The sequence below is a fragment of the Cuculus canorus genome, chromosome 23, assembly GCF_017976375.1.
Source record: "Cuculus canorus isolate bCucCan1 chromosome 23, bCucCan1.pri, whole genome shotgun sequence".
NCBI classification, from domain to species: Eukaryota; Metazoa; Chordata; class Aves; order Cuculiformes; family Cuculidae; genus Cuculus; species Cuculus canorus.
The window spans coordinates 7807640-7829555 of NC_071423.1; the positions used below are offsets into that span (position 1 = coordinate 7807640).

Below are 21916 nucleotides of genomic sequence, written 5' to 3' on the forward strand. Positions count from 1 at the left end.
CTTTAAAAAAAAAAATAGAAGGAAAAGAAAAAGTAAAAGCAAGATTTTGACAGCAACTTAAGTGAGGCAGTTACAATTTTCCCTTTTCAGGGTACAGTACTTTGAGGAGAACCCTTTCCTCTCTCTCCACCCGCCGTCACCTCCTCCCCTGCTCTCCCCACCCTACAGCCTCTCTTCTTGCCCCGTGCTATTAATAAAGCATCACACAAACTGGGAAAAAACCATAATCCAACGTACCTTGATCACTACAAGGCCACTCCCTCCGATGGGGAGGGAGGGGGTTCTTCAATAGGCAACTAAAAAATACTGTACAGGGAGGGGAATAACAGGCTGGTTCGGGGTACAGTCTTGCCACAATCCTCTCACCCTCTCTTTTTTTCCCCCCCTTCCCTCCATTTTACCGATTATAAAATATACTTTGGAAAGAAAAGAAATTGTTTTAAAATAAATAAATATGCAAGGAAAAAATATAAATCAGCCTAGATCCAAATAGAATTCAAATGACTAACAATGTCAGGCTACTGCCAATTCTGTGGCAAATCGGGAGAAAGCACAATAATTCCACATGCTGAGATGCGAACAACTGGAAAGAAACCAACTCGCTAGAAGTCACAATGAAAACTCTTACAGTGCCCCCACCCCCAGCCCCACTGCCACCCCTTTCGAGGTCTGCCCCGTACCCTCCTCTCTCCAGGGAGAATAAAAAAGAAAATTAAGCCACTAATTTAACAAAAGGAGAAGGAAAAAAAAAACAACAACATGAGCATCAACCAATGCTATCTAAAAACTCGGGGAATGTTTTATTCACTGGTGATTTGGGACAAGGCTCCCATGTGTGTACACACACATACACACACATCCCAGGAAAGAAAAAAATCAGACAAGTTGCTAAGGAGACTTGTGTAAACTCAGCATCCAGGCACATTTCTGGCCTTTTCCCCCGATATTCCATCTCGTATTCCGATCACGCACCACTGCGGCACGATTGCACCAATGCACTGCATTAATCTTGGCCTTAAACGGGCTGACTGGCAAAGCAAACTGTGTGTATATATCATCTTTCCAACTTAACAAGTTAAAGCGAGAGAGGGTGGCAGTGGGTGGGGAGGGCTGGGGGGGGCGGGGACCTTCGTGCTGAATATAAAATATAGAAGCCGAGCCTAGTAAGGGAATTTAAAGGAGGAAGTGTTATCCAGGCTTATATATAAAGCCGCAAGCTTCCCCAAGCTTTCTTGCGTCTCTCTCGCTCCTCTCTCTCTCCCACTTCTCCCACAAAATCCCTCGTCCCCTGGCAGATGTCTGAAACCCTGCCAGCTTGAACAATGTCGGACCCACTCACTGCCACCAGACACTCGGGGCCGCAGACCAGCTCATTCTCTCAGCACAGTGGGGTCATATATACATATTAAACAACCTTTTCCCCCCACACCCCAGTTCCTGATCTGCATGTTTCTAAACCATAGAGACAATATTTTCCACTTCTACTTTTAGGAAGGGGCGGTTTGAATCAAAGCCTGACCCATTTGTGGGAGATTTGAGCAACCTGATGCAGAGGGAGGTGTCCCTGCCCATGGCAGGGGGTGGAACTGGATGGGCTTTGAGGTCCCTTCCAACCCAAACCATTCTAAAATTCCACGTCTGTCACTTCACAGCACAACCCGTTCAGTAACCAACAATGCGTCAGCCCTTGGCTGGGACAAAATTAAACTTGGGGGTTTATTTTTCTGTTCTTTATATTTGAGCGCAGAAAATGCACCCCTTTTTTTAAGACCTCCCTCCATGTCTCACAATTTCAAATCCTCTCCCCCTGACAGGCAGCTCGGTACAACCATTCAACACCTTGTTCAACACCTGCCTTTTGCTTGTTTTGTACACTGTGTTTCACAAAACGAGGATTTCAAGCCTCACGGAAGGAATCCAGTATCCTACAAATTCAAAAGCAGCACATGCAGCAAAAGCCAATTCCATGGGCTGTGCCTTGGAGCCAGTCCTAGAGCATCACCCTGCCTTCAGGTCCAATGAGGGGCTTTTACAGAAGAAGGAATATTGCAGAAGGGGAACCCAAACTGCCCTAAAGGACATTGTCTTCCCTTTACACCCAGGCCAGCAAAAGCATAGGAGAAGCGAATCCATTGGCTCAGCCTCAGAGTGTGTCCATGCCAGATCTGAGAGCGGTCCCTGGCTTCATTTCAGCACAGTCGATGTCCCACCATGGTGCCACCCTATACAGGAGAAGCACCATCATGTGTTGGGCACATAGGGTCGAATGCTCATTCCCTGCCCCGGTACTTGCTTTTCGCATGAGGGACTCAAACCCCATGAGGGTGCTGAACAGCCACACGTCTCAGGGGCTTTGTCTCAGCTGCAACACGAGATGCGAATGGATAACTGTGACTAATGCTCTTGACAAGGCATAAAGAAGGGACAATATGGAAATCTGAAAGAAAAAGTCTAGTTGGACTCCAGAGCATCACGTGGAGGAAGGAGAGGCTGGCCCTGAAGAACAACTCCACTGGCATCTTCCACTTAATCTAATGACAGTCTCACTCATAAGACTATTTATCATGGCACCCAGTGGGGCCAATTCTGGCAGCGTGCTTTCCTTTCAGCTCCAAATGACAGTGTGAGGGTATTACTAACAGAGGAGAAAATTATAAAGTCCTAATCACTAAATTTGGGCTCCAAAGCAAATGAATCTGTGGCACTGCACAGACATCAGAGAATTAAACGTATTTAAAAATGCCTCTCAGTGGGTTAGTGCTCAGGTGGCTACAGAGCCACCCTGAACCTCACTCTTAACTGTCTAGCGCTGTCCCCACTGATCATTTCTCTTTCCTTTTCCACAGATCTACTGGAGAGCGGGGTGTTTGACTCACCTGTCTGCTAATCTTTGTTCAGGAAGAACCACCTGAAACAAACAAACAAAAAAAAACAAATTAAAAAGTTAAATCGATGCATTTAAGAGAAAGGTTTGTCTTTTCTCCTAGGTAAGGAGAAAGCAGGAATTATCATGAAAATATTATTTCTTACATACTAGTGCTTTTTTAAGTTAAAGGAGAGCACACAAAAATAAGCATTTCCCTTTCCCCAGCCTGGCAGTCCCTTTGAGCAGACAGATGCTCCAAGCCCAACAACGTGGAGCCAAAGCACCTGCCGGCAGGACACAAAGCATTCAGGTCCACACATTTACCAAGGGCTGAAAGGAGGTTTGAGATGTTGTTGCACCATAACTGCTTCTGAAGGAGGTTATGGCTTCTATGGCAGAGCCAGGAGAAGGGATCATAACACAGCAAAAATAAGTCATTTTAACTTAAAACCAGAAAAGGAGATGATATAGACCTCACCAGACACTGCACTGCCTTAGGGACATTCTTCTTTCTCTGCACGAGTTGCAGATGGGAGCTGCCTGCAGATGTTCAGAACCTCAACAAGTCCAGGTGAGCTGGGAAAAGGATACTTGCCTTCATGTCTAGCGAGACATCTGTAATTCACATCTGAAAATCTCCTACTGCAAAGCAGACATGTCCAGCTCCTCTGAGACTGATTTAGTCTTTTATTTAGATGGATAACTGAGCTCCAGGCAGCTTTGCCTATAGGAATACACACAATAATGGGCAAAGATCTGAGAACACTGACTGCACCTACGCCGATTCTGTCAAAATCCGTACTGACCACAGAGGAGACAACCAAGCATGCATCCCCTGGACACAACTTGAGCACCTTTCCAAGGAAAACAGAATCCATAGGTCTCAGACCACTAGGCAGCTATTAAATAAACCATCAGGCCCAGTAAGGCAGGGAATTTGCAAAGCACCGACATGAAAAGAAAACTGAGAAGGAGTAAAGCAAGGTAGAAGAGGTAAAAATACACTAAAACCACCGCAAAGGCAGCACCAGGTACTTTATATGCTTTCCCAGTTCTGGGCCCAAAGGTTTTCAGAGGAATTTCTAGTGTTGAGGTTGACTAAGTGGGCCTACATTTTTGTTTTGGTTGCAAATTGGAAGCCACTATTTTTATTCACAGTCCCCCAAAGCATCTGTTTCTCTTTAGCTATTTAAGATTTCCTTTTATAAGACCTAGTTAGAGGGATATAATTATTTTTAAATGTTACTCCTTGCAGTCACACTTACATTTTATCATCATTACGTGCACCATTATCTGTGTGTTTGAACTGTGTAATTTGAAGATGAGGAGATAAAAATCTTGCAGGGGGTCTGAGAGTTACTTTCCCTTGAGCAAATATTTTGGGATAATACCTACCATTTGGTACAGGCCAGTGCATCCCCAATGAAAGGAAAAGCAATCCTTTTACAGGTCATGCTTTAATGTCACCTAGAGAAAGAAATTGTGTGGAAACATCCAAAGAGTAGGCTAAATTCCCAGCAGAGAAGGAGAATACCCTACTTGCTCCTAGCTCGTAGTCAAGGCAAAGCCATCTAAAAAAAATCTGTACAAGCATCGTTTGCTTTCCCTGGAAACGCTGCATTCATGGGGAGTTCTGTTCACTGCAAAGAGTAAAAGATGAGGATATATCAAGCTTTCATGGTTAAGCTGTAAGACAGAAGAGAGTATGTCTTATTTAATGAGCTACGTGGAGTCACAATTACAACAGACCTGACAAGATGGTAGTTTTGGACCACTTAAGGGTTCGTATGATGCGATGTAAATGCAACTCAGGTCATTCAATTTAGGAGGCCACTTTTGTTTTGCTGATTCTGTAACTGATTTACCTTGCTGCTACTAATGGCTATGGGGATTTTTTATTGCCTCATCACCGCTGTCCCTAAGTGACAGGCAAGGAAATGAGATCTACTCCAATCCCATCCTATAGCAGGGAAAACACCCTCTTGGCACTCGATAGGCCTGGTACATTGTCAGCTTCCGGAAGACTGTAAGGCAGTGGTAGTGGGATGCTACCACAACACAGGCAAAGCAGCAAGAGACCAAAAGTCTCAACCTCTGGGTCTAATCTAAGGGACAGGTGCATATCCGAATGATGTCTAAAACTGCATGTCAAAGGAACAGTCAGATGTGTCATGCAATCAGCAACAAGACATGTAGAATTTCAGTTCCTGACAAGCAACAGCCCCAGTCTGACCTAAGACTGTTGGACTTGATAGTGCACTTGGAGTAAAGCTGCTACACAGTCCAAGAGTGGGTCAAGTGCACAAAGTAGTGAACAGAGTCATACATTATGGGTTTGGGTTAAATTTTTCACGTCTGTCAAGGCCTTCTAGCAAGAAATTTTGTCCTCTATGTACCCTGTCCTAGAAATCCTAATGAGAAAATAACATTCCCTCTTCAACCCTGGATTCAAAGTTGTAACAAAGGGACCAATCATGGAATGGATTGGGTTGGAAGGGATTTTAAAGATCACTCAGTTCCAAACCCCTGCCATGGAGACCAAGATAAGCAAAGGCAAATTTTAGACATAATAGCAATAGTTCACCAGGGATGGGAACAACCGTAAGCAGTTTGTGGGTGAGAAAACCACGGTGGGGACAGTAGGGGATCTTTTCTTTGACTTCTACCACCCAAACCCAGATCACAGCGGCTTATTCAAAAAGAAGCTGCCATGTGAAAGTTCAGTGAGTGAAAACCAACTCCAGTGTCCTAGGCTGAGTAATACACCCAAGGACTTGCAATTTTGTTTTCATTACCAAGTGCCACATCATGCCACAGGGACATCTTGGAGTGTGGGGAGGCATGTCAATCCATGGACAACTACCTTCGTTCCTACTCAGCACAGCCTGGGTAACACTGTGAGGTGTGCAGGGCACTGAGACCAAGGCCGGTGCAGATGTAGCTCATCCAGACTGCCCAACCCTACCTGGAGCTGCCACTGCCTGTCACGTGCCCCCCAGGGAGAACGTGTGCACACACCTACGCATTCCTTCTGCATTATTCCATGGCAGGTTCATTCCTTTGGCCACCGATTCACTGAGCTCCAAGCAAAGCAGGTCTCTGAGAGTCTGCACAAGACAAGAAGCTTGACTGGCATTTCATCAGATATGAAAGACAGATATAAATCATGTGAGAAAGATGTTTCAATAAGTGCTGCTGTCAGGTCTACGTGTCTCCAAACCTTCAAACAAGAAGCACTACATCCCAGAAGAGGACGATTGATTCTGTATATTATTCTAGACACAAACCTACAAGTAGGTACAAGTGAATTTAGTCTGAAATAGATGTTGACACACTGAAGGGAATTCTCCAGCAACTGCCTTTCCTTCTTCCCTTTCCTCTCAACATGAAGCTGGAAAGTGTCCATATCAGGTGCCAGTGAGACAAACCTTCATTCTAGTCTTCTCCATCAGATTGTGACTGTCATTTTGGAAGTCCTTCTCCAAATAAGTAGCTTCCAATAATCAGAATTGCTGCATTTAAAACTTATTAAAATACAGCTGTATAAGCATACAACACTGATTCTTCATGGACAGCCTTTTAGCATTGCTCATGGCCATTCATCCCTTGACCATCTAACTAAACCTAGAGAGCCTTCATTTCCCAGTGTTGCTACTCCTCAACCGCTCTGAACCACGCTGTTTCTCACTGTCATCAGGCTGAGTAAATAGCATTACTCATTGTGTCTTTCAACCTTGTCGAGCTTTTGCGCTCTTACTTTCAAATTTTAAACTATTTCCCTCCTGTAGGTACATGGGGCTAGAGCACTAATGAACTCTAAAGTTAAGACATCCAGAAAATTACCTGTGCAATCAGTCAGAAGCTTTCAAAATTGCAAGTTTGCTACAGAAATCATGAGAGTAGGGAATGGAGGCACAGAGAGAAGAAGCAATTTTCAGAAGCTGACAGGAAGTGCACCACTGAGTTTGGAATTCATCTTGCATCTCTTGGTTCCAGTCCAAATGCTTAAACCACAAGATCATCCTTCAGGCCTAGGACACCAACAAAATCTTTAACTCTTGTGTTGTAAGATCCTGAAGCATTTATATTAATTGCTTTGTAGCACAGGTGGCCTCCAGCCTAGGAGAGGATCCTGATCTGACTGCTCAAGGTTTGAAGACAGAGAGACAGAGTTTGTGAGGGGTCTGTTGGATGACAGCCCACACAGTTTTTAACAACTGCTTTGGGCATTTCACATCCCAGACATGATGTAGCACTCTACATATTTCTGCCTCAGCTGTGCTACAACATTTTGCTGGGATCTGAAAATGGTGAGATTTTTCCAGATACAGTGTCTTACTGAGAGAGTGTCCTTCACCACTCCTTCCCTGTCCAACCTCAGAGGGGGTAAAATGAAATATTCAGAACTTTAGGAAAACTGTAAAGTTGTGAGTAGAATTTCTAAATATCTTGGAAAGAGAATATTTAAGCACAAACTAACAAGGTCTCTTGGAGACAAGTTGTGGGGAGGAAGAAGGGAGGTCTTCTGCTGTCCAAAATATTGCTTTTCAGAAGGTATAAAAATACCGTGACCCCATTTCCCTTCAGCACAGAACCAGCCAGAAAATAAAGTGAAACACGTTAATTATCATAGCAAGACTGATGGCTAGGGAGGGGAAGGAGGAGGAGGAGTAAGAGACATGTGTCTACATGCTCAGTACCAAAGCAAGGAGGGCTGAAACAAAACAGATGCATATTTAAAAGCAGCAAGTCTCACTGGGGATGGACACATGCACACACACAAACGACTCTCACGGCCACTCACCCATCTTCCTCTTTGGCCTCAGACCAGAGAAAGGACAATTGAAACAAATGGGGTCACAGTTTAGCACATACAGAGCCACCTAATGCGAGAAAAAAACCTTCCTCTTTCAGTTTCCAATGACTCAAAGAGAAATTGTTCCACCACTTCAGCTTTTTGGCTGCATGGCCCCTTAGAACAGAGCGCAGCGAGCATTTTATCTCATCTCCATTTTCTAAATCTAGGTCACCTCAATCTGTGGCTGCACTGCTAGTGATACCTCTATGATGTGCCACAGCCCTGGCTTCGAGCAAGTCAGCAGCAACTAAGGAAATGCTAAACAGCAGGCAGAGTACAACCAGCAAATGGGGAGGCTGCTTATAACCCAGTCGCTGCACAGCCACTGAAGCAGACAGATCACCTACCTCTGGTCACAGCTCACTTACAGAGAAAAGGCCCACAATTAAAAGCCAAGAATCATAAAATGGTTTGAGTTGGAATGAACCTTAAAGCCCATCCAGTTCCAATCACCCTGCAGGGACTCTCCACTGGATCAGGTTGCTCAAAGCCTCATCCAACTTGCTTTGAATCCCTCCAGGGATGGGGCAGCCTCAACTTCTCTGGACTCACTCTAATAGATCCATGTCCCTCGTGTACTGAGGACTCCAGAACTGAATGCAGGACTCCAAGCAAGGTCTCATCAGAGCAGAGTAGAGGGGAGAGTCACCTCCTTCATCCTGCTGGTCACACTTCTTTTGATTTACTTCTTCAGCTGCTGGACATAGCAATGGTAGAACACATCATCCGTTACCACCAAGCTGGTCCAGTACAACTACAAAACCTGCCTCTGGTAAGATGAAAAAGGGATGGAACAGACTGAGAAAGTGGTTCAAACACTGCAGTCAAACTTTCCAGAGACATCCTGATGTCTCTAGTATGTCTCCTGATGTATCTAGATGACATCCTGAGTATCTTTGGGATACTTGCAGATCTAAGACCAGCATAACTGAACTAAGGAACTGGAATCCGAAACCAGCCTTTGCAGTTCAAGAAATGTGGACTTTTCCCTTTCCTTGCTTATGTGAGATAGTCCCTTGAAAAGACCTAAAGGATGTACATGCAGAAGGCTGACTTATTTGTCATAGCAATGTTGACTGGTGCTAACTAGAATAAGTGGTGGTTCAGATCGGCTTTAGATTAGGAAGAGACAGGAGAAATAAAAAGAGCATCTGACACCAAAATAAAACTATTTTGGTCACTGCCATCTCTCTTATTCTAAATGAAGCAATTGTGGGCTACGTTTGCTTTGCATTCATAATTAGCAGACAGAACAGATGGCAAAGGCGTCACTTAAAGCCACACGTCCGACAAAATAACCCAGGCTGCCAGTGTAATTTTTCACTAGGAACAAGGAATACTTTCCCCTCTTCTTCCCATTGAAACATATCCCAAAGAAATGAGGCCAGCAAATGTTTGCATCAAGTAGGGGATTCACCGCAAGAAGAAATCCATTGTGTTTTAGAATGTGTTGATTACTGGCTGAGCAATGAAGAAAAGGACAATACCAAAAGGACTGCTAGGAGAACAAAAAAATAGGAATGGAAACTAGCAATACATTGCCAGCAACGTAACAAGGGGCTCAAATAAACATATATTCTCTCCTCCCTTTAGTCTTCTGGTCCAGGCATAGGCTGGAACTCAGGACATCTGTGTCTCATTTAAAAGACAGCCAAACAGGAGAATCATTATCAGTAAAGGTAACTGTTGTCCCACACCCACACCTGACTACATACGCATATTAAATGCACTCACCCTCTCCATACCTATCTCAGTTTAAGGACAGTGGAAAACAAACAAGGCACAAAGTGCAATACCTCACTCAATGCATGCAAACAGTTTGTAACCACAGCCAGGGCAGGCTATTTCAATAGAAATCTGGAGCGTAAAACGCATGTGTGGCACTCTCATCCTATTTCCTCTGCCACAAGGAATGAGATAAAACCCCAAACCACACACTGCTTACTGAAAACATTGAAGCGTTGTTCCTTGGTCTATTGGATAGTACTGTACTGAGTTTGGCCTGTGACACTGAGAATACAGGTATGAGTACATCTCCAAGGAAGAACTTCTCTGGGGAATCTCTTCTGACAGCCCATGTGGTGTGACCAAGTCCCTTTGTGAAATTCTTAACCTCCTACAAAACCCTGACAATTTAATCACCATGAACACCCCTGCTTGTTGAGAAGAAAAAGAAGACAGATACTAACATAGTTTCGTTCCTTTTATAGCCTTGTGAGGTCCTCCAACAGCCTTGCTGATAGACTACAAGAGGGTTTTGGCACACCATTCTCTGAATGCTATGGATAAGCTGTTCCTAGCATGCATGACTGAGCAGTATCAGGACACAGACTGATGGGCAACATAATAAACTCCATGAGCCTTACCACACTCATACTGCAAATGTGCTGGCAAGCAGGAGCTTCCGTAGCTGCTGCAGCCTCAAAACATTGTCTCTGATACTATTAAGATGTTAAAAGTTGTGAATCTTTCTCAGCTTTTGCAGTGACATGTCTCCCCTCCCAGGTACTGCCAATGTATTAATAGTTGTATGCCTCAGTAGCTACAGCAAAGTAAAACTCTGCTCTCTGATGTTGTATATACACTAAAAATAATGAGGCTCAGCACTACTGTAGCCTACACAGCTCACCCTCAGCAAAACAAAAACACTTAGAGAAAAAGCACAGAGCTCTAGGAAAGGCATAGGTGTCTAGGAAAGAGCACAGACATAGAGAAAAAGAGTATAGGTACCTGCAAGAGTTAAGTACCTAGGAAACCCCGTAGACCTAGGGCACACCTCAGCAGGACCCAAAGCCACTCTCTCCATCTCCCTCCCCTGGTCAAAGACTTCTGAAAAAGGAGAAATACATTGAGACAACCCCTCTATCTGCCAGGTGTGCCCATCAGGAGCAGTATAGACAGGCTGCCTTAACACAAACACTTTCAGTGAGCCTCTCAGGATTCTGACGATGCTTTGAGCAACCCATTAGCAGTTCTGCTTCAGGCCTTTCCTTCCCTGATTAACCCCACCTCCCTCCAAAAGCATTCATAGAACCATAGAACAGTTTGGGTTGGAAGGGATCCTAAACATCATCCAGTTCCAACCCCCCTGCAGGGATACCTCCCACTGGAACAGGTTGCTCAAAGCCTCATCCAACCTGGCCTGAAAACTCAAACTCCTCTGTGTGTCAAGGAGACCTCACAGCAACCTTCCAACATCTGAAAGGGCTACAAGAAAGCTGTGGAGGGACTGTTGACAAAGGTTTGTAGTGATAAGACGAGGGGCAATGGGTATAAACTGGAGAGGGGCAGATTGAGACTGGACATAAGGAGGAATTTCTTCACTATGAGAGTGGTCAGGCCCTGGAACAAGTTGACCAAGGGAAGTTGTGGCTGCCCCATCCCTGGAGGTGTTGTTCAAGGCCAAGTTGGATGGGCCTTGGGCAGCCTGATCCAGTGGGAAGTGTCCCTGCCCATGGCAGGGGGTAGAACTGGATGATCTTCAAGGTCCCTTCCAATCCAAACTATTCCATGATTGTATGAATTAGAAACATCAAAGTCACGTCAGAGCAGAGGCAATGGTATTCATGCAACAGGACTAACACATGCTAGCAGAGGCGTTCCTTCTCACAAGGCAGCACGTTAACTTTCTTGGGCAACCACAGTGGAAAATCTCCTCTCAGCGTTGCTGCTCCACTCGCCATCCACTGGTGTAGGAAAAGGCTCAGAAGTTTCAGCAAGTTCCACGACAGTTTCATGCATAGTTTTAAGAACATTCACTTTGATCTGAACAAGCACAGTCACAGTGTTTTATGAGTAGAAAGACTTAACAGAAAGCAGTGATATTAATGCAAGATACAGTTAATTCATATTGCTCAACCAGAAGGTTCTAACATTTTTTGGACACCTTGTTCCTATTTCCTCTCTGTTTTATAGTGGCGACTTAACTTTTTTTTTATTTCTTTCTGCAGTTATCTGAACATTCACATGCAGGGAGCATTGTGCAAGAAACAGGCTCATCCAAAACACGAGTGTGACTTCCCCTCAGCTTCAACCTCAAATGACATTTGATTTTTGTTACCTCCACCAGCTCTAAGCCACAAAACCTCCCTGCTTTTGCCAGCTGCTCAATAATCCAAAAGAAGGACCCCTACATGCTAAGCCACCAGGACACATAGCCCAGGGGCAGAGCTTAATACCCTCCAAATTTAGAGCTCAACATTGGTCCACTGGCATGACTTTAAAACATTCAGCAACGGCTCTAAATTAGGAAAGTGCTCCACAAACGCTCCTAGAGCTGTTTTGCATCTACTGGGAATTCCCTTTAGATTTGTAAGAGAGGGAAGAGCTGCTACCAGGATATTGCTCCCACCATCTCTGCTGCTTGCAGAGAGGCCCTGGAACATTTCACAGGGACTACAACTCTTGCAGGAAAAAAAATCACACTGCAAGAAATCCACCCTCATGTTCTCAGGCTCATTCCACAAACTGACTCAGACTCCTTCCAGCAATCTGGGGATCTGAGGTGCCCAAGAGAATGATTCTCAAAATATCAGACTCAAGTCTTAGCTACCAGGTTTGCTGCCATGCACATCTCACTCAGGTCTCTGGATAAAATGCAATGACCGTGGCTAATTAAACGCAAAGCCCTGAAAGTCAATCACACCATCCTCCATTACCTTAGAGCAGCTTCCAGTGCTTAAAGGGGGCCTACAGGAAAGCTGGGGAGAGGCTCTTGATCAGGGAGTGATGAGAGGGGAATGGTTTCCAGCTGAAAGAGGGGAGATTGAGATGAGATCTTGGGGAGAAATGTTCTCTTGTGAGGGTGGGGAGGCCCTGGCCCAGGTTGCCCAGAGCAGTGGTGGCTGCCCCATCCCTGGAGGGGTTCCAGGCCAGGTTGGATGGGGCTTGGAGCCCCTGATCCAGTGGGAGGTGTCCCTGCCCATCGCAGAGGGTAGAACTGGATGGGCTTTGAGGTCTCTTCCCACCCAAACTGTTCTATGCTCCTATGATTCTACAGTGACGAAAAGAGCAAGGAAACAGAGGAGAAGACTGTGTCACCCATCTAGGCTCTCCAAACCTTAGAGGTCAGTGCCTTAGCCAGCTGGCTGCCACTTGCTTTCTCCTGTCAGGACCTCCTGCTTCCTTTAGCATTTCCTGCTAAAGTTGTGGAAAATGGTAAGATTCAGTGCACTGGAAGATGGAGCACGGGTCCCTGATGTGCTCCCTGTGGCACTCACCTGGCAAAGGGGAAACCTGGACTCCGATCCCTGCTTTAAGGACTACATCTACATTCTGTGTTAAATAGTCAGCAATTAAAATTCACAAGCAGTTTTAAATATGGAATCTTAATATAAAGAGTCACTGAAATAAAACAATTCTCTCGTCAAATCATTAATACAATCACTGGAAGACATAGGAAGGTGAATACCCACCTTAAGACCTGTCAATACTTAGTTATTCATGCAAAGTGGAACAGTGTTAACACAGGCTGGAGTTCAGCACACATTCCTGCAAGCTGGATGTGGTTCAAATTTCCTAAAGGTAGGGGCGGTAACCGAACCAGGGTGTCCTACATCTCAGGTGACCGTGCTCCTGAGACACTTAATGAAAAGAAGATGCTACTATGGCTGCTGATGCCTACTACTCTTCCTTCACCTTGTCAAATCCAGCCTCTAAAACTCTGCATTTTGCTTTCTGAAAGCTCAAGGCTTGTTAAGCATGAGAAAAAAATGTGTGGGGTAAGAGATTCCTTTTTGGGGAGGGTAAACGTAGACTTTTCTCCCCCAAATTCCCAGTTCTGCCACTGATCTCCCTTACCTCTAAAAATAGCCCATTATTCACACAATCCTGCGACAGGCGAATCCCACTGAAGTCAAGGGTAGTTATAAGACTTCTGAAAACTTGGTACACTTCTAATTTAGGCGCCAATGAATTCAGCAGATTAACAGGTGCCAACATATTCATGCACAAGGCTTAATTAAAGCAAAAGGCATTTGGTCCCAGAACTCAACAGCAGCAGAACAAAGCTGGTATGCTTATTGTATAAGCACGCACACACATTATTCATTAATTCACAAGTCGTATCATCATGCTATATACATCCATATGTGTTATTCACTATGCTACACAGTGGGCATATGTACATTCAATATTTAATCTGCAATAGCACTCGGGTCATCAATTAGACATGTGTTATATCTTTTAGAACATACATAAGCCGAGAGAGATGAATCTTGATGGAGAGGCATTTCAAATCTTCAAAGGTGAAGTCCTTTAAAAAGGGATTGACTGGGTCAGTTCAGCTTTATATACAGCCCTCCTCTAAATCTTAAGCACTGGGTATTATGTGTTGTCCTCCCAACTATTCATGGTGGGAATTTTACCTGGTATGTGTAATACCTCTCGTTTCCACAGCCTTAATCTTTGCCCATAGGCAAGATCTCAGAAGCGCCATAAAGTATGCACTTACCTCATTCCTACTGTCTAATCATAATTTCAAGAGAATGAGGTAACCAATCTCACCACCAATACATTTATTTTCATTGTTCAGCCCAGGTTTCCTCCTTTTTTTTGCATTTATTTAATTAAGCCTATTTAAATCTATGGTCTTGTCTTAATGCCGTGCCTTTATGGCACTTTGAACAACAATTCCCACAGTCAGAGGCAGCTCTCAATTCCACCTAGAATTCCAAATCTAGAGAAAGACCCTACACTTGAGATGGGATGCCTTTAGCCAGTTCCCAGCTCACAAAAGAAGGGGCGTGCACCACTGCAGGCAGTGCAGAGGCTCCTGGTAACTTCCGCAGTGTTACCCGAGGCATCTTCATGGCACAGGTCAGGGAGGCTGGAAGTGCTTTCCCTCAACTAAGCTCCAGCAGCTTGGCTGAGATACCTTAAGAATGCCTTAACAAGTCTCACAGCCTCTCGAAAACCAAGCTTTTTATTGATTATTGCATTTCTGAGCATGCCGCAAACCCTCATAACTGTGTATTACCAGTCACTTCTGACAATGAGACAGGCTTTTTTGCTCGGGGCTTGCAAAATACAGATAAATGTTATCCCAACATTAAGACATACTTTCTGATCACGAGTTTAAGGTTCTTTTGGCTTTCTTTCATCTCGATACTACAAATGCCTGCCTAAATTTCTCAGGAAGGCAGAATTCAAATCTATGTAGATACACCCATGCAGTAATAAATAAATAAAAAATAATAATTAATAGCTTACTCAGATAAAGGCTTTACATCTTAGGGCAGAGGAAAGTATTAGTTAATTAATCATCAAGTTGGCATTAACTTATCTTTTGGCACCTACAATAAAATGTAAATCTCAAACAAGCAGTAGGGGGGGAACAAAGGAATAAGAAACCAACAATAGTTTTGGAAATGGATGACAAAATCCAAATGTTCTGCCTCACTGCTGCTAAATTAAGCACAGTGTTATCAGTGCAAAGATTAAAAAAAGAGAGATTTTCCTCTGAACCTGAAGTCACACTTCTTAGCTACACAGGACATGACAGCAGTAGTGAAGACAAGAGAATTCACTCATCCTGAAAATGAGTGGAAATAATAAAAGGATCTGTTCAGTTCTTGATTTCCCCAACTGCAGTTCTATAGAGTAGAAAAAGAAAGAAGGACATTAGTTTATTGTACGGAGCAGACAAAGAAGTGATGCCCCATGTTCCTTCCCTCCTAGGCAGCATCTGATCCACCTTTGCCTTGCTCTGCCTTGGGCCTGTCTCCCCTGCAGGGCACAAGGCAGAGGTCAGAGCCAACCTGCAATTGGAAAGGGATCTAGCGAGATCTTGGTTTTAGCTCTTATGGGAATTAGTTTGGTGTAAAAAGTATGAGAAAAATTGTTTTCCCACCTTCCATCAGAGGCTCTCAGCTGCTGAACAAAGATGAAAGATCCTCACATGGAATTGACTTTTCTCCAATTGATTTTGTTTAGCTTCTGAGTAAAACTCACTCTTTCAGAGAGAGGTCACGGCCAGAAACACACGCAGTGTTCCGTGTATGCATCAATTTGGGTATTAAGGGATGCACAGTTCCCCCACAATTCCTCTACCTACAGCCAAACTGCACCTTCTCTGCCTCTTGCTCTGTCTGTGTAATGAAAAGCCAGTGAGGTTCTTGTTTTGTCCTGTTATGATTTTCCAGGATCTCTGCACAAGCAAAAGAGGCCTCTCAACATCTTCGTCCACATAATACAATGGCAGCACAGAAGACACCAAAAAGGACATTATGCTCCCCTAAACTTCTTGAAAAATCATTTATTTTCCTAATTAACATCGAAGTGTAGGAAATCTAATCTTTAAGCCACTCCAGTGCTTTCCTCTTGTTTCCTTTTGCTATTGACTTTTGATAGTATTACTAATTATTACAACTACACTAGACCATAAACTGGTAGCATCAAGCCAAGTAAATCTAAAGACCTAAGCCAAACTATCTCTGCTACAAACCCTGAGACCTTGGGCAAGTCATGGGCTCTTCTAGCACATCAGTCCCCCACCTATCAAGGTAAGATGAAAGCACTGCTCTACCTTACAGAGATGCGGTGCTGTGGGGTTCTTGAGTGTTACAGACACTCAAGTGGAAGTTACCCAGGCACCAAGTTGGAGAGAAAAGTTTTGATGTTCTTGGGCTCAAAGGACAGCTGTAATGTTTTTTGGACGGGATGGTGAATCCTAGTCTTTACTATTGACTCGGTAAAATCACTTAATCAACCTATATCACCATGTATTTCTCAGATAAACCTAATGATATTTCGCCCCTCAGAAGAAAAATGGTGAAAACAATTAATGCTCTGTAAAACACTGCTAGAAAGAAAAATATTACATCTAGTGCTTTTACTCTAAATCCAGAGGAGAATCAGCAAGGGAAACAATTACACACACATCTCTTCCAAAACTACAATTCATAATCATTCATTACAGTTCCGTGTCAAACATTTTGCAACCACCCGTGGGTGTTTATTTGATTAAAGTAAATGTGCTCCATCCTGCCCAGCAACAGAGCTGCCTGGTAGAGGAGACAGAAGTCTGGATGTGCACTTTTACTCCTCCTGAAAGCTGTTTTATTACCAAATGAACTGTGAATAAAGGAAGGTAGAAAGACAGTCTTAAACTATCTTTGCTCTTGCATTTAATTCAAGATATCCCGCATTTGTCTACAATGACTTCCCAGGAGTCCTACTATCATCTAAGACTCTCTAGAGTCTATAAACCCAGTGTGCCAGAAGGCACGAAGGCATCTGATACAGGGCAGCTCCAGCAGCTGCATGGCACCTGGAAAACTCATGGGATTCCACACCAACCCAGGTTCATAAAGCAAAAATCAATGTATTTCTAATCAGCAGGGCTACTTAGGCACAGCACAGAGCCCACAGCTTCTCCAAATCCATCCAAAAGAAAATATTATTTCCACATATACTCCTCTGTATACTACCTCTAATATTCTCTTTCCTTCTCTTCCTCTTTTTCCACCAAAATGACAGGAAAACCAACAATTCAGCATGTTCTGATTGAATGCACAAAACCCACCGAGACCTGGTCTGAGCTGCATCAAATTCCATTCAGAGGCTGCGTCCTTTTTTTTCTCCCAACTTGTCCAGCCACAGCGACTCACAAATCCACAGCAAGGAGAGAGAAAATGTTTCTGGATCTCTAAAGAAAGAGAGGATGCAGTTTTAGGTGTTGGGTTTGGTTTTTTTGTTGTTCTTTTCTTTTGCCACTGCATCTTGCATTCATTAATTTCATTTCAAGAATGAAGTCAGATTTTTTGTTTTAATGTGGTTGGTTATTTGACGAGTGAAGCATTAGATTTGTGAGTTGTTCCGCAAGCCAAAACATGCTCCCCTTTCATTCATAACACTGAGCTGCTCTGCGTTAAACAGCCGATTATCATGAATGAAGTGGGTGTAACTTCCTTGAAATCCTCCAAAGACCTGTCAAAGCAGAGCTACTGCAGCTCAGTTTGCTCCTTGAAGCGCACAGATCATTGGTTTAATTGTTCCATGCTGATCTTGAAATACGCTTGCTTGGTTCAAAGCATTAGGCGGTATCGCTTTTGGAGGAGGAAAAGGGAAGGGTGGAGAACGGTGCCTCGGGATAAGAGAGAAAAGTTGGTATATGTCTCAACCATCGAATTTAGATTTTCTTTCAGAATCTAAATTGAGCTTCATCCATTTAAAAGTGTGTCAGGCTAAACTTTACAAACCAAAGCCCTGGCCTGTTTTGCATGGATAATCAAGAGCCGCTGGCTCTTTTTGTAAGAGGAAATGTTTAGCCCTAAAGAGAAGAGGACTGATCGAACAGTTGAAGTGCTGGCCAGTGACTCAGAAAATTTAAATTTGACTCCAGGTCTGCCATTCTTCATCCTATTCCAAACATTTTGGTGCCACTTTTACAAAGGAATGTGCTGATATTTGCAAACTGTGATGGTCTTTGAGCCTAGAGACTGAAAGACTACACATTCACTAATAAATAAATGTACTAAAATCTGTGTCTATGAACTCATTTACTATAAAGAGCTTTCCAAGGATGGCCATTATCTGCAACAAAAAGACCTGCAGCATCTCAGCTATTCATCTTATCAGACCTTAGGACACCAACGGATGGATCTTGGCCAGTAGTAAATTGTGAAAATACCACTGACTTTTGTGGGCCCACTAAATATCTAATTTGCATCTGATCTCTTGCCTAACATTTTTAAAGCCTGGCAAAATGGAGATTCCTGGAATCGTGGAATGGTTTGGGTTGGAAAGGACCTTAAAGCCCATCCAGTTCCAACCCCTCTGCCATGGGCAGGGACACCTTCCACTGGACCAGGTTGCTCAAAGCCCCATCCAGCTCGGCCTTGATGGTCTAGACAACTACAGGAAAGTCAGTAAAGAAAAACACAACCCATGAGTACTAACACACTTAGAAGAGATAGTCTCAGGAAACACCAGGGAAAGTGGCACCAGTGAAAAGTATTAATTTTTTTTCTGTATTTCAGCTCAGATTTTCTGCTAAATTTCATTATCTCCCCCATAACCCAAACAACAATAAATTTTGATGGTAGTTTCACAACAGCAGTTTTTACACACCTCTTCACAGCAATAACATAAATATTTGTCCAGCATTTTGGAAATTATAGAACTTATAATACACTGTGGCCAGCTCCAGAGATGTAACACACTGAACTGAGCTCCAGAGATAGCACTGCTTCCCACCGGCTCCTCATTCCTTTATCGCCTTCCCACAATGAGGTGATGCCCACCTGGGACCATTCACATTTGACTGGAGACTGTGCTCTACTGAAATGCCGCCCCCTCTCCTCAAGGCGCCGGTGCACTGAGCTAAAGGTGCGCACAGCAGAGCAGGTCCTCTACCAGCTCCATCTTATAAAAATCCACAGCTCCTCGAAATGGAAACCACAAGACTGTACCCCGCAGCCTTGTTCTGCTCCCGTGAAAGTGAGTGAGAATTCTGACACTGGTTTAAAAAGCAGCGAGAGCTGGCTGACATACAAGCAGGTCTGACAGGTTGCGTTTTCATTCTCATTACTATTACGGGCATGCGGATTCATTTCTATTTATCTTTAGCTGGCATTCGGTCCTGGATTTAAACTGCATCTGTGGTTGCATTGCTGTGAAATGTATCACTACTTATGACTCACGCTGCAAAGGACATGTTTGTAAACTGACCCACCATTGACAAAATCCTCTCTTTCTTCATTTGTAGGAGGCGAGATGAGGCATAGGTTCCTCGTCTGATTCATTTCCTGAGGAAATTTTTACTCTATGCATCTTTTTCAGTCCTTATTCAGTCAGAGAGTAGCGAAGTGATTAATACAAAATCCACGCTTGACACGGAGTGGAAGGAGGATTCATTCAAATTCTTTTAAAATCAGCGCTTAATTAATTGCTTAGAAAAACAACCCTTTGCCAAAAATGTGTGGGGTTGGTTTTTTTGCTTTTTTTTTCTTCTCTTCTTCTTTTTTTTTTTTTTTTTCCCCAGTTGAGAAAGCTTTTTCAGTTGAGAAACTAATTACAGGCAACGACACACAGTAAATTGCACGAAGGACAGATCTGGCACCTTTGGAAATCAGCCCCCTGGAAGGAAGAATGGGCAACCTGGACAGAGCTCCGGGCAACTCCAGCTCTGCTGCCTCTTGTGCTTGATCTAATTTGCTTACAGCCAGCTCTGGTTCTTTCTCACAACACTGCAGAAATCCGAGGAGAGCTGGATATCTAACACCTCTGTCACACACAGACAATAATCCGGAAATTAAAATTGCCAGAAATAAAAGATAACAGAGAGCCCTGAGGTAACTGCAGTAAGTTTCTTGACCGTTTTTATCTACCTGATTATTTATATCAAGACAGTACTAACCAAGTCCGGATCAGGATGGGGTTGTGAACAATCCCTGGGGCTTGGAAGGCTGTTCAGAACTTGGCACTCAGGATCAGGCTCATTTCTGCATCCTATTAGGGTGGACAATGTTAGCCTACAGAATCAGGGAGAAAAGTGAGTGTGTCCTTTCCCTCCGTTTCTTCTCCCTCTCTCTGCACACTCTTCTCCTCTCGTCTTTTTCACTGCGAGCACTGAATGATGGGATTTTTGACATCAGAGGAAAGTCATCCTTTCTCCACTCCCCCAGCTCGTGTCCGCTTCCTCCTTATGCACGCCTGTTCGTTTGCATACTATATCCCTGCTCAAAGAACGGGATCAGCTGATCCAACCACAGTTTCATCTAACTAAGCATCCTAAATCCTGCCCAAAGTAGACCAGACTGACTGGCTCATTCCCGCTGGCAGTCTGCTACCAACAAGCCTTTAAAGTACATTTTGTAACCACTACGTAGCTGGCACCAGCTATAGCAAAGTCATTGTTTAGTCAAGGTAAAGTGACCTCTATTTACTTAGACAACTCAGCTGCCTACAGGGAATAACTGGATTGGAGATAAGTGACAATTTGCTGGGAAAGTTGCGCTTTGGCTGGGCTGACACTTACTACAATCAGCTAAATGTTTGGCCAGTTCATGCCCTTTCTCCTACAGTTTCTTCAGCCCTTTGATTTATTATCTGTGACTAGACAGCAAAGGACCCCATCCAATTCCAGCGAATTTGTGGCAAGCCAAAGACAGATGAGAGGCTTGTTCAACTAAGTATATTTTGTGATCCCAAATAAATATCCCATTGATGGTCATAAGATGCCAGGCACCTGCCATAAGCTGTTTATTCATGTATGAAAGAATACCATCACTCAATCAGGTCTTTTTCTACATGTAGCTTCTCATTTTCCCCCTGCCCCCTCAAATGACTCCAGGCACCACTGCAAGAGTGCCGGCTAATTCCAGCCGCACTTCAGGGGGTGGTGACCAGGACTGCACGTAGGGTCAAGATCACGACTGCTACAAGCTGAGCACCACCCCAGGAACCGCGTAAGCAGTGACTAAGGCATGACTCTGAGTCACAGCTCTTCTCCTGCTTCCTTCTTTCTCCGGGGGGCGGAGGTAGGAATTTCCTGCTGGCCGGTCCTTGTAAATCACAACGTCCTGTGGCAGTAACACAGCTGGGAGGGTCAGTGAGTGGGAGAAGTGGAGCTGGTGCCCAGTCCACCTGCCCTGGAGGAGGAAAGATAGGGCAGACTGCCCCACTCAGGCATGTACACTGAGAAGACAGCAGAGATGCCATACCATAGTAGGACCTTGTTCCCCGTGCTCTGCATCATAGTTGAACCTGTAGAATAGCCCTGACACCTTCAAACATCTAATAGCTTGACTGAAACTGCACACTACTCCTCCAGCAACCAACCCAGGAATACAATTTTCATCTCACAAACACATGAATTACACTGATATAACCTAGGCAATTTCTCTGTCTTTCTTCAAGACAGCATCATCAGTGAGAAGAGAATCAAGATGTAAATTTCTGCATGCCATCCCATATACCTATGCACGTTACAGTGAAAACCAAGACACTCAGTTGAGATTCTAGGACACATCCAACCATCAGCCGTCACATTGTGAAAATCTTCCCAGCTGCCCTTCAAAAACTTGAACTTAATTACAGTTGCAGCTGGAAGGATTTCACTATCACAAAAGAATTCAAAAACATGAAGGAGCGGTGCCATGAAAACTCTGCGAAAAAGTGGTGTATACCTGTGAGAAAATGGACCATGCATGGTTAGGAAGGGAAGGAAACATAGTAGCCTTGTGAGAAGC

The 21916-nt window shown here is 44.0% G+C and overlaps 1 long non-coding RNA gene across 1 annotated transcript in view; it reads right to left on the reverse strand.

Annotated features, from left to right (window-relative positions):
- The window catches only part of LOC128854356 (uncharacterized), a 155622-nt gene that overhangs the window by 33049 nt on the left and 100657 nt on the right, over positions 1-21916 (reverse strand). The window contains exon 9 of the long non-coding RNA XR_008453397.1: positions 2877-2908. This is a non-coding gene — a long non-coding RNA (uncharacterized LOC128854356). The remainder of the gene's footprint in view (positions 1-2876; positions 2909-21916) is intronic.